The sequence below is a fragment of the Bidens hawaiensis genome, unplaced genomic scaffold (genome assembly GCF_021521415.1).
Source record: "Bidens hawaiensis isolate Kalapana, Puna unplaced genomic scaffold, B.hawaiensis_p1.1 tig00016108_1, whole genome shotgun sequence".
Lineage (NCBI taxonomy): Eukaryota > Viridiplantae > Streptophyta > Magnoliopsida > Asterales > Asteraceae > Bidens > Bidens hawaiensis.
Window position 1 is genome coordinate 360,363 of NW_027492463.1, and position 19,304 is coordinate 379,666.

At 37.9% G+C, this 19,304-nt stretch overlaps 1 pseudogene; it reads right to left on the reverse strand.

Annotated features, from left to right (window-relative positions):
• Window positions 1-844: 844 nt before the first annotated feature.
• LOC143550584 (uncharacterized) lies at window positions 845-2,142 on the reverse strand (annotated as a pseudogene).
• Window positions 2,143-19,304: the final 17,162 nt, after the last annotated feature.

Consider the following 19,304-nt stretch of genomic DNA (forward strand, 5'->3'; position numbering starts at 1 on the left):
ACATTCGTTCATGTAATTAAATGAACATAAATGAACTTCCCGTCGAACAGCTCATGAGCGTTCAGTTCGTTTACAGGCCTAAACGGTGTTCCTCAACGTGGCCTAAAGTCACATCATTCCAAGCAAGGAACAACCCCTAGCGGCGACCTTTCTAATGTAACCTCTTTTCTTTCTTTCTTTTGTCACTAGTCAGTTTTCTGCTGCTGGTAATTAACAGTTTTAAAACTTCATTTGTTTTCTTTCTTCGTTTTACATGATCATAGTTCAACCAAAAATCCCATTAACAATTTCATAAGGCACCAATTTTCATAATTCATAATACTTCAAAAATGTGTCGGGAACATAATCCAAATATAAAGTTTAACATTCTAGACTTAATCAAGCAATCAAGTTAAAAGTTCTAGACATATTCACTGCCAAGTTCTGCAACTTTGGTTACAGAAGTTAATGTCACATCCCAACTGATGAATGTTACATTTAACCTTAACATCAATTATTTATTTAATATTCCTTTTTTGTAGCTTAATAAATTATGTGAATGGACATTGAAAAATGTAACAATTATTGGGTTTTATTAAAATACACATGAGATAAGATTTATTTAAGCCCATGATATAGAAAATAACTAAAATCAACATGCAAGAATGTCATCGACTTATATGAATATTTTTATCTATGTTGTACGCGTGTAGTGATGTATTCGAACTGGCAATTAAATTTGAATTTACTTAACATGAATCTTATAATTGCGTCAAAATTTAGAAGTCATAGTTTATATAATTATTCACCATTCTCATCCTTTTATATAGTAAAACTTAAATAATCTAAAATTCCCAAAAACTGATCAACTTCGAAGATTTGGTGTAATATTTTGGTAGAGACCCATGTCCATTCCATTGTAAGCTATAGGGGCATACATCCACGTATCATCACCACTCAACAGCTGAAAAATTTTCACAAATAAATATAATCTGTAGATGAAATTTGAAAGACGAAATTATATCATTAGAAATGATATCCGACGAAAATTGAAGTTATTATTTTTATTTTGTTTTGGATTTTGTGGGATCCGTCGGTACTAATACTTAGTTTTCTAGTTGGGTATATATGTACCTGAATTAGGAGCTTCAAGAACTTCACATATTCAACAGCTTCTTCAAGCATTGTACTAATATCAACCTTTGTACCATTCAGTACAAGGTTCTGCAGGATTCTCAGTCTCTCATTTATCCTCTCTCTTCTTTTCTGTAAAATGAAATGTTTCCATGCATGGTTAATTAATTATTCAAATAAGAATCATGATTTTGTTGATACAAATCTTAGAATAAAACTTACCCTCGCGTAGAGGCTTTGGGGATCGGTTGCGGTGCCTCTACTCGCTCTTGTTTTACCGTTGGAGTTACTTTGTCCTTCATCATTAGAGCTGCAAGAGCTTGAACTTTGTCCATTCATTTCCCCATTGTTTTTCTTGTTACCTTCTTCTATGTCATTCATATTTTGGTTCTTCTTTGGCTGCACATTTTTCTTATTTTTCTGTAAATATCATACACAAAACAAGATTCAATAAGATTTAATTTTCAGTAGGGATAATATATATGATGTGTCATACACTTATAACATGTTCTTTAAAATAAACAATAGATTCCATAAACAATATACTTACGTTCTCTCTTGAAACTCGAATTCTTTTCTTCGGATTCTTATCAATTTTCTCGTTGTCAACTTCATCATCCTCTGCATCGGGCAACTCCCGTGATTCAAGCTTCCGTTTGAATGTGGTTTCCCTACTTGAAGCAAGTCGATCCTCCTGTGCTACATCTTTTGTCTTGTAGTGACTTTCTTGAGAAACAAATTGGGACATTGGTGACGAGTTGTCGATCTCGTTCGTCATACAAACATGATGGCTTGATCACACACATTATTTGATAATGGAGTAACAATATTAGCATGTCCAAATGGGAAACTAGCATCACTGCTACTAAGGCTATATTCTTGAGAGAAAAATTGGTGGAGATTAGGGTTGATGTCATCAACAAATAAATTGACATTGCTAGAGTCATCACTAACAGGCAAAAAAATGTCAGGAATTATAAAGTTTAAACCAATCAAATTAGAACAACCTTCATGATCAGTGTTAAACATTCTATCTAAGTTGTGCCATTCCTCATCAAAAAAGTTTGCAAATGACTCCATCTTTTTTTCTCTCTTTAAAATGAAAGTTTTGAATTTTGGAATGATTTGGTGATTGAGGGAGAATGTAACCTATTTATACAACTTATGAGCATTGACTAGATTAATAAATTCCTAATCATTGAGTTGGGATATTTAAAAAGAAATCAGTAGTCCTATGTAGGCCCAAGGTAACACAGGTAAAGCACAACTCATAAGTGGGACCTATCCATTTGTGCATCTGGAATAAAAAACATGAAATGATTAATCCACATTTTGGTGTAGATGGACTAGCTAGTTGATCAGATGAAAGAGATAAATAACAGAAAAAGGACGGCTAATCTTTATGTACATCATTACAAAAGAAGGGGCATTAAGAAGAAGGGGCATTAAGATGGTTTAGACATCAAAAAGAAGTCAAATGTATAACACATTAGACTATAAGAGGGAAGGGAGCAAACATAGACTCAACTGACATAGGAAGAACGAATCATTAAACATAATTTGCTAAACTTGCATATATCTGAGGCTACGGTGAGAGATAATAGTTTTTGAAGACGTCGAACAAAGGTGATGGACTTTTATATAATGTATAGAGTTGTCTAAGCGTTTTCTTGAGGCCTTAACTTCTCCATGTTTGCTTGTGTTAGCCTTAGTTTTGCCCTAGGGTGGGCTTGGCGTGAAGACTTGTTAGGGGATTGTATAGGTACCTTAAAATTTTTTGCGATGTTACCATCACACACCAAGTGAAATCATTGGTGAGTGTTTGCTAATGCATTAGGCATGCAATATTATATTTAGGTGGCACAAGATGTCGTTGGCCACTTTTATTTTATTTTATTAACTACTTAATATAAAAGTAATTTTTGTTAAACGATCAACTAGATAACTTTAGAACTAACCGGCTTGCAAGAAACTAGACCAAAAAGTTAGCCACCACGTAAAACTGAATACACCCTAATACAATACATTTATCCACATTCACCCGTTACAGACTTACAATATTTCCAAGTCAAAATCACACAACCTCTCATATAATAAACCCACCCGCTTCACTGTATTATGAACTTTTAAGATGCTCAATACTTTGATTACCCCCTCCACACCATGTAAACGGCCAGTTACCTCGATTCAAATAACACCAAATTCTGGGTTTTTCAAACACACCATAGCGTTTTTAAACAAGTTGCATGGAACACCTTTGTTACATGTGTTGGAAGCGCAGCATACATGTACAAATCTAATATATTAGATGTTGTCAACACACACCAAGTGAAATCATTGGTGAGTGTTTGCTAATGCATTAGGCATGCATTATTATATTAACGCGGCACAAGATGTCGTTGGTCGCCTTTATTTTTTTTATTAACTATTTATTTTAAAATTAATTTTTTTTAAACGATCAACTAAATAACTTTAGAACTAACCGGTTAGCAAGAAACAAAACCAAAAACTTAGCCACCACGTACAACTGACACAATGCATTTATCCACCTTCACCCGTACAAACTTACAATATTTCCAAGTCAAAAGCACACCACCTCTCCCACAATAAACCCATCCGCTTCACTATATTCTGAACTTGTTAGAAGCTCAATGCTTTGATTACCCTCACCACACCATCTAAACGTGCCAGTTACCTCGATTTCAAATAACACCAAATTATTGGTTTTTTTATACACAACATAGTGTTGTTAAACAAGCTGCATGGAACATCTTTGTTACATGCGTTGAAAGCACAACATACATTGTTGGGTCTTATATTTTAGATCGACGCATCGAATTAATATGTGGGTGAAAAAAATATATTGTTTGGTCTCAACCAAGGGTGGATGGCTTGAAGACCAAGTCATGCTAGATTAGTATAAATAGATGTTTTTATTCATTTGTCTAACATTGAGTGTATTGTGTATTGATTGAGATCTAGGGTTTTATCCCTATGAGAGAGTCTCCTCCCCGGGATGAGCTCTCCTGAGATGGATGATATTTCTTGTGTATGTATCAATGTATTTATGAGTGGTTCATCTTTATGGGAATCATTCGACTAACGATATCATACTACCATTTCTATCTTGTTTGTGGTTTGATTCCATATATGTGTTCATCCTACTTTATTGGTTATTGTTAATCGAATTAGAATCTCTCTCAAGACATCTCATCCGTCCAAATATCATTCAAGAATGAATACGAGTGCGTTTCGATCCTAACCAAATCCGAGCTCCTGCGTTTATAATGAATATTCACGCTTCTGCACCGGGGCTCGATTATGTCAACTGATATCAGAGCGGGTTACCGAATCATTCAGACTAACCGCTGAGCTAGATTCAATTCACTCTTGAATCCGCCATGTACGTTAAACTTGAAGTTCGTTGAAGTTTTTGTGGGTTTTTTGCATTGATTTGGATGAAGTTTGATGATTCGAAGATGATTTTTGTGAATTGATGTTTGAGTTGATGATTAGCTCAGAAATTCAACATTGATTTCCCATTTATATGTTCAGATTTGTCCAGATCTACATTTTTGGTTCGTTTTTTGGTAAGTTCGTTTATATGAGATTATTCATCTGAGTATTTGATGAAATGGTTGAATAATTTATCATAAAATTATGAGTTGGAGATGATTTAATGAGATTTAAGCGATCCTTTTGTATACTCGGTGTTTAATTACAGATATGAGAATTTAGGGCTCGTTAGTTCAATGTTTGGCGAATATCAATATCGATGTTACTTAGGGAAAATTGGTGACTGATTTTGTCTTTTATAACGATTATGGTGTATTTGGAGATAGTTTTGATGATTAATTTATTGATTTTGATATTTGTTTAAGCCCTACACGAGCCTTTACTGAATATGTGTTAGAACAGATGTGAGTCCGTGCAGATACTGATGTGTGCTTGAGTTATAGACTGGGTTGAAATAGAATGCCGTGTATAGAGTCAATCACTCAGTGGATGTGTGTGCTCACTGAGTTTGAACAGCCGTTGGTTAATCGAGTTTGCTACCGACTCTTAATGTTTGTTAAGAGTCATAACAATTACTAGTTGCAGATGGTTTGTTATTTTCGAGCACTTAATTGCAGATATATAAGGGTTTAAATTCAAACCAAATTTACTGCTGATTTCTATACACGAGTAATTAAGATACATGGGCATTTAAGTAATTGACTAGGATGCTGCACTATTATCAGGGGTATTTTGATAATTTTGGTTGTTGATATGAACTTCGAACAAATAAACACAGATGTCGTCCGTTGATATGTTTGTTGCATACATACCATTATTATTTCACGAGCAAGAGTAGATAGAACATCAACATATCAGTAATTATGGGGGGGTATTTTCGTCTGGTTGCTGCTGATATAACATTACTCAAAACAGTTTCGCAGTTGCTGCATATAACAGCTGCTACCAATATTTGAACAGTTGTTGACATCAGATCCACACGGACAGTTAACTCTCAACTAGTTGTTGCGGATGGTGCGTATACTTGAATAAATGAGATGGTCATGAGAAATTGCTACAATAACTAACAAATGGATACAACCAAATCTCGAACAAATGCAACAGGGGCTGTTCGGCAATTTGTATTTGATTATATGAAAAGTTGCTGAATCGTTCGAGTAGATGTTTTAGCTGATGTTTATTCAATGATGTTTATTTGGGTGTCTTGAGTAGTTGTAACAGTTATTCACGAACACATACAAGTTGGTTCTGAACACTATATTATTTACCTGTTGATATGCTATTTGATCACGAACATACATTGAGATATAAGGGTGGAACGGTAGTTACAGTGGCTGCTATGACCAGTGGCAGAATGATTGAGCTGCTGCACGGATATGTTTTGGTTGTTTTAGTGCTGAGTGCAGCTGCTGAACGGGCCTGGACACTTAAGAATTCGAGTGCATAACTGCTGATCCAAAATTGTTCAACTTGTTTGCTGATGATGCAAGTTTCTGCAGGGGTCTTTTAGACCTTTTGCAGTTGGTTCAGATTTTCAACGGAGAAAGTTAAGTGTTTGATATTCGAAATGTCAAAATAGACGAAGAAAAAAATATGTTTTAATCTCGAGCATATAATCTTTTCTCGACCACATCTTACTTTTGTTCGAGCAAACTTTGTTTAGACTTGAACAATTAGAATTGTCTCGAGCATATCTCATGCTTGAAAAATATTCTAAGCATACGTGATCGCGAAGGGAAATCTCAAGTTTATGTCTCGAGCACACTTTTTGCTCACAAGCATGCTCCTTCATTACAAATCACTGCATATCTTTTTTACTCTCGCGCACACTTCTTACTCACAAGCATGAGCATGGTCTAGCATGCTCGGGAAGGGAAATATGTGTGCTCGTGAATAGAAAGTTTGTGTTTGTGAAACATTTCAAAGTTTTTGGAAGAAATTTTTGTATAGTTGATGCAGTTGACTTTCAAAGTCAAACAAGCCAAGACGAAGAAAAGAATGTATACTTGCTTATCCGTTGACTTTTTGGCCATGTGCTCTAAATGAAAGATGTTTGCCAAAGTATGATTGACTATTTGGAAGCGAATTTTCTGGTCAAATCATCTGTTGACTGTACCGGGTCAACGAGGGGTATTTTGGTCATTTTTGAAGATATTTGAGCAAAAATTGGCCAAAATTCACCAAAAATTCACGATTTAATCAACAGCTTTACAAGAACAAGTGTTGACCAAGCTTAAGAATTTAACCACTTTGAGTGTCAACCAACAAATGAATATTTTTATTTGGTTATTTCAGATTCTTCAATCTTGATAAGGATGATCAAGACTATTTCACCCACACTTGATTTGAAGACACTTTCATTAAAGAAAATTGCAACGAAATTGGGGGAGTAAAATTCTTTGAATTTCATTGCAAATTGGTTGCTTCAAATCAAGTATAAGACTCAAGTTAAGGAAAAGTTAATCAAGATCAATAATCCAATTTCAAAGATATTTCATCATTTGGAATGGTGTGTAGATGATTTACATGTGGAGGATCTTGATGACGTAATCAGATGTAATCTTCCGTCTCAACATCCATACCACAAACGGGTTTGTAAAATTGAAGATTATTTGAGGATCACATTGAGTGTAATTCTTTTTGTGATGATCTTGTTACTTGATGTTGATCATTGAACTTCAAAGCCGCTTAAAGTGAGAGGAAGAATTTCAAGGAAAGACAACGGGTTATGAAGTAATCATGGAAGAAAACTCGATGGCATCGGTCTAAGGGGAGATTGTTGGGTCTTATATTTTAGACCGACACATCGAATTAGTATGTGGGTGAAAAATATATTGTTTGGTCTCAACCAAAGGTGGATGGCTTGAATACCAAGTCATGCTAGACTAGTATAAATAGATGTTTTAATTAATTTTTCTAGCAATGAGTATATTGTGTATTGATTGAGATCTAGGGTTTTTGTCACACCCCAACCTACGGCGGAAATGTTGGGGCGCGAACTGATTGTCACAGCTCTCAAGGTTACTATCATGCACAATATAAGTTTCAATATCTAATTAATAATTTCAAATAAAACAAATATTTATGTACATCAAGTTTATAAATAAACAATTACATTAAACATCCAAAGTTAAGTTCTTGTATCTTTTCTCTAACATGCATCCTAAGTTGCTTCAAACAATCTTGAAAATCACGTCACACTGTTGGCGAATAATGTCAGTAGTTCAGTATCTAGTGTTTTGTATGTGTCTGTAATCGTGTTAGATTGTTTGTTTTGGTTTTGGATATTGTGTCACACAAGTTCGCCTGTGATGTAGGCGAACTTGTAGACAAGCGAAGTTGTGACAACTTCGCCTAGTCTGTTAGGCGAAGTTGTCGAGGTTATATAAACCTCAACTTCGGCTTGTTTTGAAAATGTTTTTTTTTCCAGAACGTGTATTGTGATAATTGAAATCACGTGTTGAAGTGTTGCAATACAAACGTGTTTTATTAGTATTGTAACGTGTGTTTGTGTATCGTCTCAACGTATTATATATCTTACGCTCGTATCCTATTATGTAGGGATTCCGCACCCTCGTGTTACGAGATACTCCTGTGTAGATCCGGCTGGGAACCTACAATTGGTATCAGAGCTTTTGCTCGTGATTGTGCGGTTCGGGATTATCACACGGGTGTTACGATCGTTCCGTTCGACTATTCGCGGAATGAGTTTACGTTGAAATACCTAGTTTTTGTGTCTTGCCCATCTCCCACCATCAAATATAACCCAATACACCTTCGCATACCTCGCAATACGTCCAATTAAAACCTGCAAAACCTTGTGTTCATCAGGCGAAGTTGCCGTCATTGTTCGTAGGGTTTAAGCGAACTTATAAGGTTTAAGCGAAGTTATAGTGAAGCGAAGATAAGAACAAGCGAAGTTAAGTTTAAGCGAAGTTATAGTGAAGCGAAGATAAGAACAAGCGAAGTTAAGTTTAAGCGAAGTTATAGTGAAGCGAAGATAAGAACAAGCGAAGTTATAGTGCAAGCGAAGTTGAGTATAAGCGAAGTTAAAGCCCAAGCAAAGTTAGACACAAGAGAAGTTGTTACAACTTCGCTGTCTGATCATTGTTTAAAGGAAAAATACTTTCTTTGTATTTCGAGTCATGTTTCTTTCAACTATGACTTCAATAAACATTACAGAACTGGTCAAAATGGAGGTTGAAGCCGGTTCAGCAACTAAAGCTCCAAAAATGCTTAAGGGTACCGATTTCGTTGCATGGAAAGATCGGTTTGAACAGTATGTGAAGTATCCAGATGCTAAGATGTGGGTTTGCATTCAAGACGGATACATTCCACTAACATCCTTGTTTGAAGGCCGTGATCAAATTAAGAAGTACAGTAAGATGGAAGAGGAGGAAAAGAAAATGTATGAGGCAGAGAGTAAAGCTCATGCAGCAATAACCATGGCTCTTCCACAAGAGATTCTTCATACCTTCAAGAAGTACAAAACTGCTAGAGAGCTATGGGAAGCACTAGAAAATCGATATGAAGGTAATGTGGGGATACGTGCTTCCAAGACAAAGCTGCTAAAAACTCAATTCTCTGTATTCAAGTATTTGAAAAATGAATCACTTGACGATATCATCACAAGATATTATCACTTGATGACCGAACTTAGTAATTACTCAATTGAATACAAGGAATAAGAGATAGTAGAGAAATTTCTTGATGCTCTTCCACCGAAATGGGAAATGTACACGGTTCTGATGAGAGAGGATAAATACTTTGCCAAGATTGATTTGGAAACAGCAGTCAATAAGTTACGAAATTTTGAACTTAACATGGTTAGGAAGGAGACACCAACTGATCAGGTTCAGGATCCGGGAATGTATGGTGCGAAAGTCACTCCAAGTTCAAGTTCAAAATCAGAATCCTCTTCCTACTACTCAAAGGGAGAATCAAACTCAAACTCAACTCGAGATGGTCATGTGATTCTCAATATGGATGGCGACGTATGTTTCGTAGCAGGAGGTAGTAATCCTTCAAAACCTCAAGCCACAACTGGAAATTTCTCATCAAATGTTCTGAGCTACAACTACTCACAGATGCCCATGAGTGTTAAATAAGCTGAACAGCAGTTTGCTCTCCATGCATCCTTCATTGCATCTTATGAGAATTACATCAAAGGTAAAATAGTCGACCCTGCAACTTTGGATGAAGACTATGATCAGATCGATGCTGATGATTTGGAAGAGATGAACCTGCAGTGGCAGATGGCTATGATAGTAAGAAGGGTAAAGAGATTCATGAAGAAAACGGGTAGAAAGTTCGTTGGAGAAAGACCAGGGTTTGATAAATCAAAGGTTCGATGTTACAATTGTCAACAAAATAGTCACTTTGCTAAGGAATGTACAAATGAGAGAATCGAATGAAGTCAGAACAGGCCTGCACAACAGAATGGGGGTGGTAGTGAGAATAGGGCTATGGTATCTAGACAGAATGGTGGATACAACTGAAATATACAAGTTGAGGAAGTGTTCGAACAGGCTAATCTGGTAAACATCGAAACTGGAGGAAGTGAGAGGGAGACGGGAGAAAATCAAGCATATATGGCAGAAGTGAACGATCAGCTCTCTGAGGTAAGTTCTGAACTTCATTGTATAAAATGTGAAAATCTGTCTGAACAATTGAAAACAATAACTGATTAGTTTGTTAGTTTGGACGCACAATTTAACACGTTAAAAGAAGATCATCACTATACTATAACTAGAGAAAACAGTTACTCGGTAAAAATAAAAGCTAGTGAAAAGGATATCAGAAGTCTTAAAGCCAATCTAGCTGATAAAATACAAGTAATTGATCTTAGTTATGAAGTGTTAGAAGAAAAAACCAAACTAATTGCTGAAAAAGATAAACAGATAGCTGATTACCAAGTAAAAGTGGTGGAACTAAACAGAAAAATTGAACAATTTAGAAATTCTTCAGCAATGCTTGATCACATCATAAGTGTTCAATGTTCCCCAGTTAACAAAGGGGGAATTGGATTTTCTGAACTTCCACCACCGTATAACAATAACTATACTTATAATCCTAGTAATCAGAAATCTGCTGATGTTGAGATTAGTCAGACAGTTCCAGTCAAAATTTCGACTAAAGAACCTGAAGTTAATAAGAGCGAAATGAGTAAGCCAATTTCTAATGTTGAGATTTCTGTTCCTAGCTTTGTCTCATCAAATTCGGACAAGTCATCCGAATCAGGTGAGATAAAAGAAGAGGTAGTGTTACTAAAACGTGGGGAGGAATATAAGCCTGATGAAAAGAATTCTTCCCTAAATCCGTTTGTCCCACCATATGTTAGACAAACGGGTAGTAATGCAATCTCAACATCTGCAACAACTGTTGAAACGAAAGTTGAACACATAAGTTGTTTCAGATGCAATCAAGTAGGACACCTTATTGCTGATTGTCCTCTAAACCAGAGAAAATTTAGAGGTATGAGGCCTCCGAAAACAGAGAATAAAAGGAATATTAATTATGATACTGGTAAGAATGCGAACTCACCAAATTTCAAACATTGGACTAATCCAAGATTTCAAAGAAATCAGTCTCATTTTTCCCCAGTTAACTACCAAACCAACAATTATAATTCAGTTAATTCACTAAGGTTTGGATGGCCTCATAGTCAATCCTCGAGAAGGTTTCCTTTCAGAACTTACAGAAATCATCCTCAAACTGACTTTGGGCAACCAAAGTACTGGATGCAGGTCAATAGATTTAATCGACCCAAGACCAGTAGGTCTTGGGTCCCCAGATTTTAATATTTTTCTTTAATTGTGCAAGAACAGTCGAACAGGGCTGTAAACAATCTGTGGGTTGTGGATAGTGGCTGTTCCCGGCACATGACTGGTAACAAGAATTTGTTACGTGACTGGAAACCTGTTCAAGGACGAAGGGTCAGTTTCGCTGGAGAATGTGGAGGTAGAATCAGTGGTATAGGAACAGTGACAAATGGAAGAATGAAGTTAGAAAAGGTGAATTTTGTGGAAGAGTTGAAGCATAACTTGTTGAGTGTGTCTCAGATTTGTGACAAAGAATACACGGTGCATTTTACTAAAAACGAGGCAATCTTCCTTTATCCTGGTTTCAAGATACTAGAGGCATGGGTGGTGATGAGAGCTCCAAAAGAAAAGAACACGTATGTAATGAATATGAGGTCAACTGAGATGACAACAGAAGAATCATGTCTTCTGTCAAAGGCAACTGAGTCTGAGTCAGAGTTATGGCATCGAAGAATGGGACATATACAACTTCGCAAAATGAATTACATTGTCAAGAATGGGCTGGTGCTTGGGGTTCCCTTGAAGAATTTTAACTTTGAAGATCAATACTTGTCGTGCAAGAAGGGAAAGCAACACAAAAAACCTCATCACTCCAAGAAGGTTAACTCAATTGTCAGTACCCTAGACCTACTTCACATGGATCTCTTTGGTCCCGTGAATGTAAAGAGTCTAGGTGGAACGTCATACTGCTTGGTTGTAACCGATGATTACTCTCGATACTCTTGGGTATACTTTCTGAAGGCAAAAGATGAGACAGTTCAGTTGGTAATCAACTTGATTACCAAGGTTGAAAATATTGTTGGGAGAAAGGTTAAGTACATCAGGAGTGATAATGGTACAGAGTTCAAGAACTATCAGATGGAGATGTTCTGCTTACAGAAAGGGATAGAACATCAGTACAGCGCACCGTATACTCCGCAACAAAATGGAGTAGCTGAGAGGAAGAATAGAACGCTAATCGAAGGAGCCAGAACCATGCTGGCAGATGCTAAACTTCCCGTGGTGTTCTGGGCTGAAGTTTTTGCCACGGCTTGTTATATCCTTAATCGTGTTTTAACTGTTAAAAGATTAAATAAAACTTGTTATGAACTCATGCATGGTAGAAAGCCAAACTTGAATGGTCTCGAACCTTTCGGGTCCCCATGTATGATATTAAAGACAAACTCAAAATTTGGTGAGAAAGCCGACGAAGGTATTTTAGTCGGATATGTTGTTGGGACACCCAACAGAAGAGTCGTTAATTTATCGAACAACAAGGTTGAGGTGGTATGTAACACTAACATTACGAGTTATAAATCACCAAAGCCTAGCACGGGACCTGCTGAAGCTTTCGACTATGATAAACTATTCAAATCTTTTAATATGCCTTACTTGGATTTTGCAGAAGTTAATGAGAAAATTGCTTCACATATTCTGTATGACGAGGAGGAGAATATTGTGCAACGTCCGCAATACGACGAAAGTCAACCTTCCTCGTCAAGTGCCGTTGATACTCCTGCTGCATCTACTGAAGAAGAATTCTATAATCCATTTCACACTCAACCTCAATCACACACTGATGAACTCTCTTCAAATTTAGAAAACAATCTGGAGGTCGGTCCGGTTCAGACTACTGGAATTCACAAAAATCACCCTTTGGAGAACGTGATAGGTAATCTGTCTGACGGTGTTCAAACAAGAAGAAGTTTGGATGAACACACATGTGTTTACGCAAGCATTAAAGACACGGGTATCATAAATGAATTCTTGTACACCTGCTTCATTAGCCAGATTGAACCGAAGAACTATCAAATGGCTCTAAAGGATAGCTCGTGGGTAGAAGCCATGCAAGAAGAGTTAGCACAGTTTGAGAAGATGGAAGTATGGAAATTAGTTGAAAAACCAATGAATGTAAATGCTATTGGTACAAAGTGGGTTTTTAAATGCAAGAGAGATGAGAAAGGGATAATCATACGGAACAAGGCAAGGCTGGTAGTAAAAGGGTTCAATCAGCAAGAAGGAATCGACTACAACTAAGTGTTTGCTCCTGTGGCAAGATTGGAGGCAATTCGACTATTTTTGGCATTTGTTGCACACAAAGAGATGAAAGTGTTCCAGTTAGATGTGAAAAGTGTCTTTCTTAATGGTAAAGTCGATGAGGTGGTGTATGTTGAACAACCTCCATGATTTCATGACCCTGAATTTCCTGATCATGTGTACAAACTGAGTAAAGCTTTATATGGGCTACATCAGGACCCTCGTGCCTGGTACGCATCCTTGTCCGATTACTTGCTTGAGAATGGGTTCGAAAGAGGGAAGATCGACAGCACGCTATTTGTCAAGAGAAAAGGGAGAGATTTTCTACTAGTGCAAGTCTATGTGGACGACATCATTTTTGTTGCATCAAAAGTCGCCATGTGTCAGGAATTTGAAGCAGTCATGAAAAAGAGGTTTGAAATGAGCGCCATGGGCGAATTAACTTTCTTTTTGGGATTGCAGGTAGATCAGAAGAAATATGGGATGTTTATTCATCAAACAAAATATGTCCATGATGTGCTCAAACGCTTCAAGATGGACGATAGCACTCCATTTGATACTCCGGTTTGCGTCAACCATAAACTGGGTGCTGATTCTGACAGTGATGAAGACGTTGATCCCACCCAATATCGAGCAACCATAGGTTCTTTAATGTATTTAACTGCATCTAGACCTGATATTATGTTTGCAATTTGTCTTTGTGCTCGTTTTCAGGCAAGCCCGAAGGAATCTCACATGAAGGGAGTGAGGAGAATATTGAGGTATCTCAAAGGCAAGCCTAAGTTGGGATTGTGGTACACAAAAGGGGGAGAACTGGACTTGGTTGCTTACACAGATTCTAACTATGGAGGTTGCAATCAGAACAGGAAGTCAACAACCGGTGGATGCCAGTTTCTGGGAGGAAGATTGGTGTCGTGGCAGTGCAAGAAGCAGACCTCAGTAGCCATTTCCACCTGTGAAGCGGAGTACATGGCAGCATCGAACTGCTGCTCCCAGGTTCTTTGGATACAACAGCAATTGCGTGATTACGGTCTGAATTTCACTCAAACTCCTATTTGCATTGATAATACTGCTGCAATCTCAGTAACTAACAATCCCGTCAAACACAACAAAACTAAACATATTGACGTTGGTCATCATTTTATACGGGATTGTGCTGAGAAGAAATTAATTGTGCTTGAAAAGGTTGATTCTTTGGATAATTTCTCCGATCTTTTTACTAAAGCGTTTGACCGATCCCGTTTTCAAAATCTTGTTGAGCTTAATGGGATGATCAATCCCGAGTAACCTTGTTTTTTGTTTTTATTAAAAAAAAACATCACTATCGCTTAGAATTATGTCGGTTGCTTCAGTTTGAAGGACACATCTTCGGATATGTTTGGTCCTTACTTCTACTAGTAGATTATGAGGATAGCCATTAACCAGATGACTGAAAGTGACCGGGGCGGTTTATGATGGGTTTTTATTCTTTCGCTGAAAAACAGTCGTTCATACTTAGTTAGAAGGACACATACTCGTATGTGGTCGGTCCAGCTGATCCATTGGATCTTTAGAATAGCCGTTTACCTGAAGACTTTGACTTGATCGGGGCGATAGAATTTAAGATTTTTTTTGGGAGATGATATAATTTTTCAATTCTATAACTTCGTAAGAAGTTTCAATACAATGTTTAAAAGAAAATTGATCCAACCTTGGAAAGTGATAGAAAAACTAATTCTGTGTCCTTAACTAGTGAAGTTATTAAGCCTAAAAGACTCTAGAATAGCCATTGTAATTTATGGTAGCTTTATATGGTGCGTAAAAGTAGAAGTGATACAAACTAAATCTCCTCGATATAATGTGGAGAATCATTCGGAGTTGTGAATGTCTCCATATACATCTTTCCGAATGATAGGCAGAAAAGTGATTACCTAGTCATACACGAGCCCGTGAGTGTTCTGATTCCCGAGAAGATGGTGTATCAAGTACCTGCAGTGATCCAGATTCGGGACTTGCAGTTGTCTATTATTTGAAGTTGTATTAATATCTTTAGTATTAAAAAAAATGTTGTTAAGCCTTCTGAAGCTTATGTTGTTACAAATATCAATCAAGAGGCAAGAAGGAGATCGGGAAGAAGACTCTAAAGATCGATATATACTTACTGTTTAATCAGACACTACGGGTCGAGGTCAACTCGGGGTGACTTGGGGAAAGCCAAATACGCTTTGAGAATAGATAGGAGGCATCACAATCTCTCATGTGATGTCCATCTAAATTTTGAGCTTAATTGAACCTAATCCGTATCACAGAAGCGATGAAAACCATACTAAGTTTTATACCTGCTTACAACCTGTTTCTTTATGTCATAATACCGCTGAACATGGATCTATGTGACAGTCACTTAATTAGTATGATTCCTGTTCGGATCTTTTCTAAAACATGCAGGTTCTCGTCTAGACTGAAATTTGATCCCGTTTATTTAATTACTAACATTTTCATTGCATATCTTGTTTTATGGTTTAAAACTTGGTTACTTGGTTCTTTGATCGTAAAGTTTAAATCTTTATCGGAAGAATTTTAAAAGACTGTTGCATTTTGATCAAATTATACGGGCCTGTTTTGTAAATAAAATAGGCGAAGTTACTGGGAAAGTAAAAAGGCGAAGTTGTTCAGGGGCGAAGTTAAGGGTATGCGAAGTTAACCTTAACTTCGCCTGTGTATTTTTCAAACCTATATAAATGTTCAACTAGGTCAAACTCTTTACATACTTTCAAAAACTCGGCGAACTTATACCCATAGACATAACCCTCGACGAACTTACACATTGAATCGAACCTCATTATTATCTGTTTCTTGTCCGAGATAAAGGTGTGTAGGATCGGTTTAACCCGTAATTGATGTTAATGGTGTTAATCAGAAGTCTTTTTGGTCTGATTCGTGACTTAGTTCATGCAACCCTTTAAACACCCGATAAACAATCTGTTTCTACCATGTTTGTAACTCATTTGATTGTCTAGATCTCCATAGAAACATCTTTTCATGTTTTCAATCACAAATACACGAAACAAAATCATGATCGGATATCAGTTGCTCGCCGTTTCAGATTCAGGTGAAGTTAGGTTTTAGGCGAAGTTGTTCTCAACTTCGCCCTAGGTCTAACTTCTCCTGCTCTAGTTTCTCGTAAATAATTAAATAGTCTAGTTTGTTCTTAGGCGAAGTTATAAGTTAGACGAAGTTATCCTCAACTTTGCCTTAGGTTTAACTTCGCCCGATCAAGCTAATTTTATTTACAATTTCTGGTTAGCTGTTCTCAGGCGAAGTTAATGTTTTGGGCGAAGTTGTACTCAACTTCGCCATATGCCTAACTTCGCCTGCACTTTAGAAGTTATCATAACTTCGCCCATGGTAACAGGCGAAGTTATGATATGCTATGTCAATGTTCTAACTTGGACCGTTTGTTGTGCAGATATGGCTGCTGTAGCAGGAGCTGGTGGTGCTGGTGGTGACGAAGGTGGTGAAAACAACCAACAGTTCTTTCCGGGTCACAACATGTACATTACTTTGGATCCGGATGCTAGTGGTATCGACGACTATCGCGAGATCATCTCCTTCCTCGTTCGATCGCGTATCTTTCACGCCATCACTACAACTCTCCCCATTTCTCTACCGAATATTGAAGATTTCTGGCCAATGGTAGAATATGACTGTAGAGTTGATCCTCCGGTTATGCGCGCTACAGTGAACAATCAGGTGGTGCAGTTCTCGTCAGATCAAATCAGAGTTGCCTTGCAGTTCGGGGCTGAAACTACAGATGATCCAACAGATTTTCCGGCTCAATTCAGAGATGGGCATTTCTACGTATGGGCTATTCAGGTCCTTTGGGTGACACTCAAAGGCGAAAGGGATTCTTACTGGATCAGTGGCGTTTTCTGATGCACGTGATGATTGTGTGCATGTCGGGTCGTAAAGCTGGTACTGACGGTATGGGGGCAATGATGCAATCTGCTATGACAGCGCTGACTTACAACAAGCCCTACAGCTTTAGTCAGATGGTGTTTTATGAAATTGATCGTCAGAGACGCGCAGTCGCCAGGGAAAGATGTTTAATGTACCAAAGATTTTTACAGATGATTTTGAATCATGTGGCACCTACGCTACCTCAACAACGTCCCATCTGTTATGTTGAGAATGTCAGTAAGAGGATCTTTGCGCAATGTAGGTCGTCAAGCGCTCATAGCAAACCAGAGCTTCGTCCGCGGCACACTCCATTGTTTGGTTATTTGGTGAACCCTGCTTATATTACTCCTCTTGGAGATGAATTTCGGGACCCGGCACCGCAACAGGCTGATGTTCCTCAACCACCACCTGTGATACAGCAAGCATTGCCTTCTGATCCTGTTGCAGCTCCGGAGGAACAGGTAGATCTTGAAGAAGCCTTTGGTGGCCAAGGGTTCTTCGACGTGGAACAAATTGATCCAGCTGCTGAGGTTCGAGCCCCAGTAGCTGAGACTTCTGGTGTAAATTTTTCGATGGTAGCTACGTCTGTAGAAGATTCTAAGAGAACCGACTCTGACTCCTCCGCTGATGATATTGCAGAAGCACAACAGATTCTGGTCTGACAAGAAAGAATACATGGAAAGAGAAAGAAAGACTCGGATGACAGTGAATCTGACTTCGAGGAGGAGTTAGACCAGTTGATACGACGATCGAAGATAGTCAGAACTGGTGAGGGTTCGGGAGCTGGTGAAAGCTCAAGGGTGGTTTGTTTCTCTCCACCCTCGTTATCCGGTATGACTATGGTTCCTGCTTCTGTGTCTGTGACAGTACTGGATAACCTCCAGTGTTCCCGTGGTGACAACGTCATCATCATTTGGTGTTCCACCAACCACGTTGTTGGTGCATAGATGTCAGTAGTTCATATGTCTAATGTCTGTAATCGAGTCTGTAATATTGTTTGTGTATTTGTTTGTAAAAGCGAAGTTGTTGACAAGTTCGCTTAGGCGAACTTGTTAACCAAGCGAAGTTGTTGACAAGTTCGCCTAGGCGAACTTGTTGAACGAGCGAAGTTAAGGACAACTTCGCCTGAGGCGAAGTTGTCGTGTATTTATATAGTTTACAGTTAACTGTTTACGCGTTAGAGTTTTGGTTGATCGAGTTGGTCATTTACGTGTAATTCAGTAAGTCAATTGACGTGAGGTCGAGAGTCTGTAAGTATCACGGTTCGAGTTATCAATATAACGTGAGTTTTGTTCATATCGTGTGTACGTGTGCTTGTGTTCTACGTTCGTAACGATCTACACAGGGATTCCGCACATGTGTATATCGGGATATCTCGTGTGATCCGTCCGAGGAACCTACAATTGGTATCAGAGCTTTTGCTCGATTGTGTGGTTCGGGATATTCACGCGGGTGTAGAATTCGTCTCATTTCGGGTATTCACGGGACGAGTTTGTGGTGTTTTTGCTCATTCTAGCCTCCTACCAGTGTGTTTAAGCCTTTAAACAGTCAAAAACGTCATTAAAATCCGATTTTCAGATCTGCAGAAAGTTTAAGTTCGTCAGGCGAAGTTGCTGTTCATCAGGCGAAGTTGCCGTCAGGATACGTAGGGTTTCAGCGAAGATATAAGGAGAAGCGAAGTTATTCACAACTTCGCCTACCTCCTCAACTTCGCCTAACTCAGCGAAGTTCTCATCAAGTTCGCCTAGCTCAGCGAAGTTTTCTTCAAGTTCGCTTACTTTCTAAGTTATTACTTAAGCGAAGTTAAGAAAGATCCAGCGAAGTTATTACTTAAGCGAAGTTATCCATAACTTCGCCTACAGTACTGTTCAGAGAATTTTTTTTTAATTTCGCCTTTTCAGA